The sequence below is a fragment of the Habropoda laboriosa genome, unplaced genomic scaffold (genome assembly GCF_001263275.1).
Source record: "Habropoda laboriosa isolate 0110345459 unplaced genomic scaffold, ASM126327v1 scaffold145, whole genome shotgun sequence".
NCBI lineage: Eukaryota > Metazoa > Arthropoda > Insecta > Hymenoptera > Apidae > Habropoda > Habropoda laboriosa.
This window is the reverse complement of record NW_017100307.1, coordinates 211,579-222,950: the sequence shown is the minus strand read 5'-3', so window position 1 is coordinate 222,950 and position 11,372 is coordinate 211,579.

The window sequence follows — 11,372 nt, the reverse complement described above, 5'->3', positions numbered from 1 at the left end:
TTATTCGAAGAATTGCATCGACCGTGTCTTCGTTTCATTTCAAAAATCTCCTAAAAATCCTTCTCTCGAAATGATTGACAAGAAAGAGGCATTCCGTTTCTCCCCGTTCTACTCTCAATTTGTCGCATCTGTTCGCGACAATCCGTAATAAATGCAATTTTTTCCCCCATCAACCGGTACCCCGGCGAACAAATTCCCCGTTCCGCAGGTACCATTTCCGACATACAGAACAAAGTGAAGTGGATGCAAAACGCGGCCCATTCGAAAAACCGGCGGCGAAATGTCTCCAGTCGAAAGTTCGGGGTTGTTACAGGAGAGACCGAAAGTCGCGGAGAGAAGAGAAGGGGGTTGGTAAGCAACGCGAGATTCGTTGTACGCAGAAGAAACGACGACCGTCGACTACCGGCGCTTCGAGAATTTATGGACGAGCCTCTCTCTCTCTCTCTCTCTTGTCGGGAACACCGCGCATCCGGCCGGTGCTCAGAAAAAGCGAAACCTGCACGAGAGGACTTCGGCGTTACATTGTGTAGCGCAGCAGTCGCCGATGTGCCGAAAGAGATTTCCTTTTTCTCCGTATGGAAATGAGCAGGCATTTCTTTCATCCGCGGCCTTATTCAATGTCTGCTTACGCGTACATCATATTTTCCTCTTATCCTCCCATTCCCGATCTCCTCCTCTACACGCTCCAATGTTTCAACAATTTTTCCGTCTCCTCCACCCTTAAACATCATTTTCCTTCCCTCCCCCGCCGCCGCCCAGCACAGTTTCCTTTCATTCTCCACCCTGAGACGTCGAGTGTTCTTCAAAGGACGGATAGTAGGTTTATACTTTACGTGTGTTATATGTGTGTGAAACTGCCTGTTCGTTGTAACATGCGGAAATTCGTTCCGTCCGTCTCCCTCTCTTGTACAGATAATATTCGCGCGTAGATGTATGGCAGAGGGAAATTCGAAAACAATTGCAAGTGTACGGCAAATATAACGGAGAAATTTCCGTTCGCAGAGTGGATGGAAGGTTGAAATTTCTCGCGAATTTCGGTTGTTACTGTGGTTACCATTCTGTTTGATTGCGCATTAAAAATATTAATAAACGCGCTCGTTCGGCGTGTAAATAAATTTTCGCCGGTAACGATCGATTGATGTCAGGGTGTGTTGTAATTCGGGTCTCTCTTCGCTCATGCAAACGACATCGATTAACAAGCTTTGTTAGTTACGTTACATTTTCGGTTCGTTTCTTTTTTTCTCTCTTTTTTTTTTTTTTCATACGGTCACACTCTTGAATTTTTCCGTATACATGCGGCGATTAAAATGGACTAAAAAGCAGGGTGATCTACGAACGACGATGGAAGAAAGGGATAGAAGGGGAACCTCTACTCACCGTGTGAAGTTCGTGTCCGATGTTACTTGCTGTTGCAATTTGCGAAGCACCTCGGCCCTTCCATCCTCGTCGCCACTTCCTCCAACGTAGCATATATCGGCCCCGGAAGCATCGGAACTCAGATTATAATTGACGTCATCGTCGTCGACCTCATCGATCTCCATTGCTGCAGCACACAGAAAAGAGAACAGATCGTTTAGATTCGTGAAATTTCGTCAAATTATCTTGCTTATCTTCGTAAGAAATTTTCTAAAAAGAAAATTTCAACGCTCGTACGATTACGGGGAAGTATTAAAAGATACTAAGCTTAAGTAGCTCAAAGGGACAGCAAGCTACTGTTAGCCGAACCGATCACGAATATTCTGCCCCAGACAATTTCCTCGTATCCGTGGGATCATGCTCAAAAGAAGATCTGCCAGAGTGTAACTAGCGTGTCGGTAACGACTCGTGGCAAGAGTAAGGAAAGAGGCTCAAAGGAGAACGCAGCAGGGATAAGGAGGCTTTAAACAGAGCAGTTCCTGCTTCTAAGTCTCTGAAACACTTGGGTTCACCTTCTTCCTCTCGTATCCTGTCTAACGCGAATTTCCCTCGATTCCTTTATTTCTCGCCGCTTTGTCCGCCGTGTTGTTTCGTCGACGCGCGGAAAACTCGTTTTGAATTTGAGAATAAGAAGAAAAAGTATCACTCTCTCTTCTTTTACGCAGCAAGCATCCCACACTGGTAGCGCAGTGAACCACAAGTACACAGGTATACATCTCACACTTTACAACCGCAAACGAGGGAAAATAATTTTCATGGAGTCGGCGACGACGGAGGCGGCCAGCCAGGTCGAATACCTCCTTAAGGCCGTGAAGAATTATTTTAATTCTCCGGCCGGCGGCGGAGCTTCTAATTTCATTCCGTTTCGGCGAGGCAAAAATTAATTTTGTCCCGGTTTTTACGTTTCCCCGGGACAGCATGAAAATTACCTCCGTCGCGGCGGCAAAACGATAATTTATAAGAGATTCGCGGGACTCGCGGTCTCCCTCGAGATATTTTTCCCAGCATTCTTAGTCGGCATCGAAGGGGAACGGAGGGTGGAGGGAGGAAGGAGGGGAGAGGTGGGATAGGGAGGGTGAAAGATAGAGAAGGAAGAGAGATTCTCGATGGCTGGCCACTCCTGCGGCGCACGAGCCACGAGGAGAGAAGGAAGAAGAGCAAGCTGAAAGGAGCGAGAAAAGATTACATAAAGAAGCCAGACAGAGAAAAGGAGAAATGGAAAGAAAGAGATAGGAACATATCGATCTCGCGGAGGAGACTTCCGTCTGTCCGATTCTCTGCCTAGGCTCTCTTTTATCGTAACGCTCGATCGGATCGACCGTTCCACCGACGAGCCCTTCTATCTGAAACAACCGGCCACCCTCTCTCTCCCTCCTTCCATCTCTTTCTCTGTCTGCTCGAGACCACCCTTTCTCGCCGTCCGGCCTAGTATATCCCCCTCTATCGGCCTTCTGGCATCACCGTGTGGGAGGTAGAGGGCTGGGCTCCAGAAACTCATTTGAATCACGTGCAACGACGAGTCAAGTGCAGCCGTACTACGCGCGTTACGCCGACGTATATACGCGCGCTACTACGTAGTTACTAACGATCTCCTTTTTCTCCCTTTCTCTACTACCCCGTTCGTCGTATCGTTGCCGCCTGCAACTCGCGATTCTCGGTATTTATTGATTTCGACGTCCGTAACCGTGTCGACGTGGCATTCCATGCCTATCTCAACCTACGATTTTCGTATCTCTCTTTCTTTTTTTCTTCTCAACTAGAACCCACCCTTGATTCTTCCATCCTCTCATACACGCAGGGTGGGTGGTGTCTCTTTGTTCCTATTTATATAGCGTGTCCTCGTGGTACAGAGAAGGTGGAGGATAGATTTCTTTTCTTTCCCGTTTTTCCACTTCGATATTTTCGTTCTCGACCGTCGGTTTAGACAACAGAGTCTCTCTCTAGACTTGGAAATTTCTCTCTGTTCGTTCCCCCCGTTCGTTCGTAATGGATAGCAGGATTGGGCGGCAAACGGCGACGAGTGCGATTACGAGGGGTGCCGCCGCTCTGCCACGGGGATGAAGATGGTGGAGCAGAGAACGAGAGAAAGAGACAGATAGTGGGAGGGGGTGAGAAATGGAAGGAATGGGTGGAGAAAGATAGGGGGAGAGAGAAAAGGGACGAGAGAGAGAGAGAGATAGAGATAGAGAGAAAGAGAGAGTGTGGAGAGAGCAGAGGGGCGTGGCAAGATGAATGATCGCAAGACGCGGGAGTATTGATCCCGGGGACTGTACTCTGACTGTTTCTCTCTTTCTCTCCACATCACTATCTCTCTCTCTTCGTTCGGCATATATACGCGCGTCCTCCCCCCTTTCCCGTCCTCTTCTCCATCATGTTCCTCCGTGGTCGCTCTCTCTATCTCTCTTTCTCTCAGCCGCTGTCGGAGCTTCGCACCCCTGTACCGGGTGGCGCGCCGGTTGGGTTCAGGGTCATGCGTGCACCCCTTTCGCCTGGCTGTGTGTCGGCTCCTTCCTTCCTTCCTTCCTTCCTTTTCGAAGGGAGATAGCTCCTGCTGCTCCCGCCGCCTGGATCGAAGTCGAAGAACCCAGAGAGGAGAGATCGTTCTATCCCTTTCCCCCTCTCGCCCCTTTCGTCTCAGTCTCTCGCTCTCCCTCTGTCTTTCACCCCGATATATACGCGGGGCAAACGGTCGCCGACCAGTTCCACGCCACTGTGAGAGAGATCAACGACATTTTCGGCGCCCAACGTACCCTCTCCTCTCTCGGTGTGTGCTTCTCTATGTCGCGTTGTGGCTCCGACAGAAAGGATAAATCCTGATTTTTTCCACGTCCGTATAATGAACCTCCTTCCTTGTATCCCAAGCAACCCCTTCACCTCGCCTGTACTCTCTGTTAGAAACTACCACTGAGAGAGAGAGAGAGACACGCGAGACTCGCCGGTATATGCAGCACGATATGGGAATGATCCCGATACAATTATAACGACACCACGTTTTCAGAATCACGCTTCGCTCTCGTGTTCTTAAAGACGCCACCATCACCGCCGATGGAAACCTGTACAGGTATCGTTTGGCGGCAGTGGCACGACTCGGTAAGCCCCGGGAGAGAGAAACCGGCAGAGAGCTCGTTACCGCTAATCTGCTAGCATTTGCAGAAAATTACGCGCGCGAGAACCCGTCTGAGAACCTCGTTCAATCGAGGCGACACGGCTCGTGGAAATACGGTAACCTTTAAAACGTATTCCATATACGTTTTGTCCGTTCGTTACGCCGGCCTTGTTGCATTCATTTCACCCTGGCTACGTGTCCGCGTTAACTACGATCGCCAGGGCAATTTGTACAAGCTTCTCTCTCTCTCTCTCTGTACGTTCGTTAATTCAGACAGGAGGAGAAAGGATTTCGATTCACAGGCCATTCCTGTGACAGATCGTCGTCGATGAAGCACAAGATCTGATCGCGGGGAGATCCTTTCAGGTTATCGCGAATAGAAACGATCCAGCGAGCAAGCGGAATTGAAAATATCGCGAGATCGTGGAATCACCGAGCCGCGCCTGGCCGATTAACAGAGAAGAGCGCCAGTATCCGACGGTATTAATAACCGAAGCACGAGCGGTGCGCCGGGAAGCGAGCCTCGACAGACGTGACAGTCCCACGAAAAGTAATTACTGGCTCTCTTGTTCCGCGCGCTTAATATGACGGAACGACCCCGTCTGAAATAACATTCTGCATGCCGGTCGCCGCTTTTTTTTAGACGCGGCCAGGATTAAAATGTTCTTTCACGGTCGTTACCGTCTCGACCACCGGCCACTTTTGTAATACTTTGTACCAACTTCTAATTATTCCTCTAGCGGGGATACACCGTATATATGCGCGCGCACACACACAACGTAGGAAACTTTCAAACTGGAGTGCAATATACTTAAGGGATGCGTTGCTGGGAAATGAGTAAAGCGGTTATTTATACGGTTAGAGCGATGAAGTGGGATACACAGTGCGCTCGATATTTCGTACTTCCGTGCTGTTGCTAGAGATGCTGTAATATTTCGTAGCCTCTGCATGTTATTACAGCGAACTAGATGGAAGGGTGAAAAAAGAAAAGAGAGAAGTTGGGAAAACTTTTTTATTATAAAATCTACTTTACTAATTCTCTTCGTTCGATGTTATACGTAAAACGAAGAAGAAAAGAGAAATCTGGTGAAATTTGTTTTTCCTACACAACACAACCCACCCTTCTATTCGTTTTTTTTTTCACTTCTTCCTTCTCGTTAAATATGTATGCCAGTTCCGTGAACGCAATTAATCGTTAAGCATCGGAAATTAACGCACAGGACGTGGGACGAAGAGGTCTGGGGCGCAACATTTTACGTAATTAGTAGCAATTTCTGTGCAGGCTCCTCGAAGGAGGCGTGTAATCAGGAAGGCATTGCGGCGAGTGTTCACCTTCCGTTATAAGCGGCCGCGTCAAGTGCGACGGGAGAGCCGGCGGTGCACACAATATATCGTAATAACAGGTGGCACGACACAACTGACGTAATGATAGGTTAACGAGAGTAGAAGCGATCGGTGAGCGAAAGTTTTCTCGCTTGAAATTTTCCACGGTGTTTTGCCACGACGAACGAACTTGAACGTACTTTCGTATAGGCTAATATTTTTTACGAGCTAATGACAAGCCTAAGCGGTCTCTACCCAAGAGAAGGGTAGCTAAAGTGTGAGAGAGAGGGGAGCTACCACTTATCAGATCGATGCCCGTTAGGGGAAAACATAAATCTTTACGTCCAAGTATCTGGAGTAACGACTTGATACCGGTACAGTTCACCGAGCATACGGAGAAAATGACGTACTTCTGCCCCCTTTATCATTTACAATTCATACCGGTGTGTAAGATGAGGTTCGATGCGATGCATCGACTCCGATCACATCCCGTTGTTCTTCGGTTAAGGACGGTAACGAGAAACGTGTCGTGGTATGAACGCGGAAAGAAGTTCTCCAAGTGGGGTACCGATACGAATTATTGATATATTCGAACGATAGTTGGATGCGCCTCGATTAAAGATGCTCTCTATCAGGAGAAATGAAAAAAAGAAAAGAAAATGCCCAACGATATAAATTGGAATTATTTCTTCTCTCTCTCGGTATGATCATGCTTTCTCTGTGATATCTTTGACAAGGGATGAAGAAAATACCAACGTTTAGGTTTCCTCTATTAATTAAGCCGAGAATTGATTTGTAACCACGTATATTTGATACTGGAATACGTTTGTGCACGATATCGGTACACTGGATGACGTCAAGCAACTCAGTTTCCCACGAGTCCCGATGGATACTCCCGATCGGATAATCGAATTTCGCGGTGACGTCTACGCGCTACCGGAATAGCAGACTGGAAAGACACACGTACTCTATTCACGAGCACACCTTTCCATGAATATTTATAGGATCACATTTTCGAGATAGATCGAGGCGGGAGAGAGAGAGCGGGAGAAAGAACACGATATGGACTTAAAGTAAAGTCGGCCACAGATGCGACAATGATATAACCTCGTATCGATGCAATTATACATATAACCGTTCATTTTCCGAGGCTCGTTAAAATAACGTGACCATTAAACCGGTCACGTGGATTCATGGTGAAACAATGAAGAAAAATGAACAACTCTCTGTCCTAGAAAGGTGAAAGAAAGATGTAACGAGAATTTGTACAACGAAATGTCCATCGTGTAGCGGTGTTCCCCACCGGTGAAAAACTCTTTAATTGCGTCACCGAACAACAAACGCGCCGGTATATCCAATGCGAATAACCAACGGAAGAAAGTGATTAAGGATACGTCTGACGCACGCCTGGACCACCTACGATAATTTATACGGGTTACGAGAATAACCGTCAGGTTCCCCCGTTTACGTCGTGGTATAATTACGGCTTTGCAGATATAACGATGAGCTTGTAACGCTAGGAGCCTGCACGAGTTGATGAAATTAGATAAACAGCGAAAAGGTGGGAAAAAATGTGTATATATCTACCCTGGCAAGCTCTTCGTATTTAACAAGATTAAGAAAAAATTAAAAAACATTTTCTTGCAATTTTCGAAAATTTCACGCAAATTTTTCGTTCCCCCGAGAAACTTGATTCTTCACCGACTTCTCTCGATACGCGAAAAAGAGGTGGAAGACAGAAGGGCGGAGGAATTCTTGGTTGGCTTCGATACCTTTCTCGCCCCCTTCTCTCGCAGATTTTTCTCCGAGAGAGCGTGTACGACGATGGTCTGAAACCCGATGGAAAACGACGATGGAAGCGAAAGGAGGAAGGAAAAGCGTAAGTCTCCGAGATAGATCAATAACAAACCATTACTGACTCTCGGTCTTTCCTCCCTCTCGCTGTCTCTCTTGCTCCCATCGAGACTTCAAAGCGACCAAGTGCAGAGGTTACCCCCTGACGCGAGTGCTTCAACCCTTGAATCAATTCTTTTGCTAATTACCGTTGTCTCGCGCGGAAAAAAGGAACGGGACGAAAAGTGACGCGACAAAGCTAACGGATCGATAGAACCATAAGGAAGGGAGGAGGATCTTCTTACGGAACAAAAGGGAGAATCGACAGGTTTTTCCTTTCGCCACGCCTAACCCGACCGGCCGCCGAACACCATTCGATACACGCTAAATCGCGAGATAACCCATTTCGTATCACCGGTGACCGATTGTTTAACCTCTTTTCCGCCACGTTTTACATCGATTTTTCACCCTCCCGGCCTTGCCTTTTTTTTCTTCTCCTCGTTCGCCACACTCTCTCTCTCTCTTTTCTCTCCCTTTTTCGCCACCCCCGGAGGCGTTTCATTAGCCGCGACGAGAACATTTGTTTTTGTCGATGTTTCGCGGCAGCTTGTCGCTTTTTATTTCTCCTCCTCCACCTATTCCTTCTTTTCCACCCTCTCACACGCCCTCAGTCCATTCTACTCCTCCACCCACCCTATCTCGCGGAGGTTTTCGCCCCCTCTTTTCACGCGTTACTCTCTCTCTCTCTCTCTCTTACCGATTCGAACAGAGGACACACAAAAAACAGAGAGAGAGAAAAAAAAAGCGGCAAAGAACTTCTTACCGCTACTCTCACGCGATTAACAGAAACAGAGAGTGGAGGAGAGTTTCGTTTATCTGGTAATTTCCCTGTCACCCTAGCGAGGCAAGTAGATATTGCGCAACCATCGCTCGCGCGCTCGTGCAAATTGGATTTTCGCATCCATGGGAATTTTTCTGACGGTTAAATCGAATTATTATGACAAAGAGAGCTATTGAATCGTGCTGTATAGTGCGTTTATCGATCGTCTCGGGTATTATGTAATCTTAAGTACTCGTAACAATGTGATTTTCTAGGTTTCCTTTTTTGTTTTCTAAATTTGTTGCGGGATACGGGGAGTTTCTTTAAGCAATCTCTCTCACCTCTCCAATCGTGCATAGCTGCTCGACGACTTCTTCATGTATTCACGTGTCATTCCAGCCGTTGTCACCACAAACATCGTTGCGTGAGTTTCTTCTGTGAGAAAAAGACCGCGCACTTGCGTCGATCACACTATCACAAGAGAATCCCCTCTCATGATCACAAGAACCAAGTGACGCGCCACGTAGCGTGGCGATTTCCCCATGAAAATCTCTTTTATTATCGTCGTTCGGCCAGTTTCCCCGTTCGATTTTCCCGTGTTCGTGAGGAGAAAGTGTGCGGCCACCGCGTTACGAACGCCGGAAAATGGTTACTGGCCCGGCGAGATGGATCCTTACGCCGGCATTTTACGACATCCTTCGAGCGAAACGGCCATGCGTGGCCGGTGAGAGATCCTCGCCACCTTTTCCGTGTGTTTAAGGCTGCGTTACAATGCCGTTTTCCGCCACGAGCATAGATAAAACGCGAACCGTACCTTTTTTCCTCCTCTCATTTTCCATCTCGATACTCGATCCTCGACTTACGATTTTTACAATATCCATCCTCGATCCTTCTTCACATCGAATGTACAATCTTTCTCCAATTTCAGCTGTAGATCGTCCAACGAGAATTTCTTCTTCGAGAAAATGGTCGAAAAAAAATGGGTATTTCTCTAATTATCAAAAGTGTTCTTGAAATCCCCGTAACTTCCATCGTCCAACAACACCGCGTACGGTCCTCCGACGTCCCAGCAGCATGGCCATTTCTCAAGTATCCCCTCTGGTCCGTGCGCCAGTGTGAGTAGACTTCGAGATCCAACTTGGTGACGAGGAGTAACTCGCGGTGTAACGATGTAAAGTCCAACGAAATCGCGATACATGGACGACACGAGGATCGTCCTTCGAGGAGTACAGCAGCATCCTCGGCTCGTTCTCTGTCGCGTTCTCCACCGCCCCCCAAAGGATGGAGAAAAAAGGGGCGCTGCAGCGGGAACACGCCTTGGTGGACCGTTGTAACTTATCTTCGCGTAGGATGAATTGTGCGTAAGACGATGACGACGACGACGACGACGACGATGATTGTTACAACACTTGTACGTACATATATGTATGAAAATTCGATCGTGAAGCAAAAACCGACACGGATCGAAAAGTTTTACGCGAAGAACGCGACTCGCCGACTGATAAATCCGCATTTAGTGTGGCGGCCTCACGTACACGCCGGGCTCTTGCCGGCTCCACCAAAGGCATGATTGGTCTGCGTGTCGGTGCCCCCACCGCCCCCTCCACCACCCCCAGGGGCGGACGACCAAGGCAGAGCGCCGTCGCCGTCCTCGTGAAACGACGGGGGCGCCACTGCGCGGCACCGACGCCGACGCCCGCCGCCGACCGATCGATAGTCACCGACCGTCGACGACGACTACGAGGAGGAGGACGACGACGCCGACCACCGCGACGCGACGCGACCACCGCTACTACGATGCTACACGCCGGTTAGTCGGCCTCCTCTCGAGTTTCGACTACGCGTACTACCGCGCGTACGCTTTCAGAATATTGCACGAATTTTCGCCTCCATTGATTTCTTCCCCCCGTTCATCGCGTTAATTATGTAGAGCATTTTTTTTTTGCGGGTATTTGTTTATCGCGGAGCTAGCTTATTTAGGGGTGGTTTTAACAGGGGATGGTTCTTTTTTTAAGGAGAATTTTTTTTCTGGGCCAACTGATATTGTGGGATTTGAAAGGTTCAGTTTTTGCTCGCTCGGGATTTAGTCTTCGCCCACGAGAAGGAAAATTGGGTTGGAATTTTGACGGAGGAGGGAGAGTTAATTTTTAATTATTGTAAAGAAATTGAGAACGAAAGTGAGACTTGTGAAATACATTCGTGGAGTTAACCTTCAACAACTCGATTTTCGATAAGAAGAAAAATTGTGACCGATTAAAATTTCGACAAGGGAAAGAATGAAAATATCCCCAGTAACAATACAGTGCAATAAAAAACAGGTACACGGTACGTGACTTCCACGTCACACGCCGTTAACGAGGGTTAACTTGTTTCCATCGACTGTTATCACAAAGAAGAATATTTCTATTAAAACATCGTCACGTTGTTTCAAATAGAAGGAACCGAACGTATATGTATCTCAATACGACGAAGATTTCCTACAAACTCTAACCGTTATCCTTCCGCTACTTCCCTCGGTAAAACCGGTACTAATCAATGCTCTTAACAGAAATATCGTATTAAATACGAAAAGATAAATACAACGTAGTACCGCGAAGCGCAAACAACTCTCACGGCCTTCGAGAGATCTATGTTTGCCGCTCTACGACCACGCCTTCGATATTGCTCGTTATCAATCGGCCGCCGCGTATTCCACCGAGAATCCCGCCGAAGAAGAGAATGACGGTGTGCAGAGAGGGCGAACAGGCTATAGCAAGAGGCGAGTGCGAGCGAGCGGCGCCTTAAAATACGAGCACAGGACCGTCATTAGGAACACCTTTTAAGTGCGCCTCGGGCGAGCACCGTTGCCGCGATAAGGGTGGAGGCGCTTCCTTC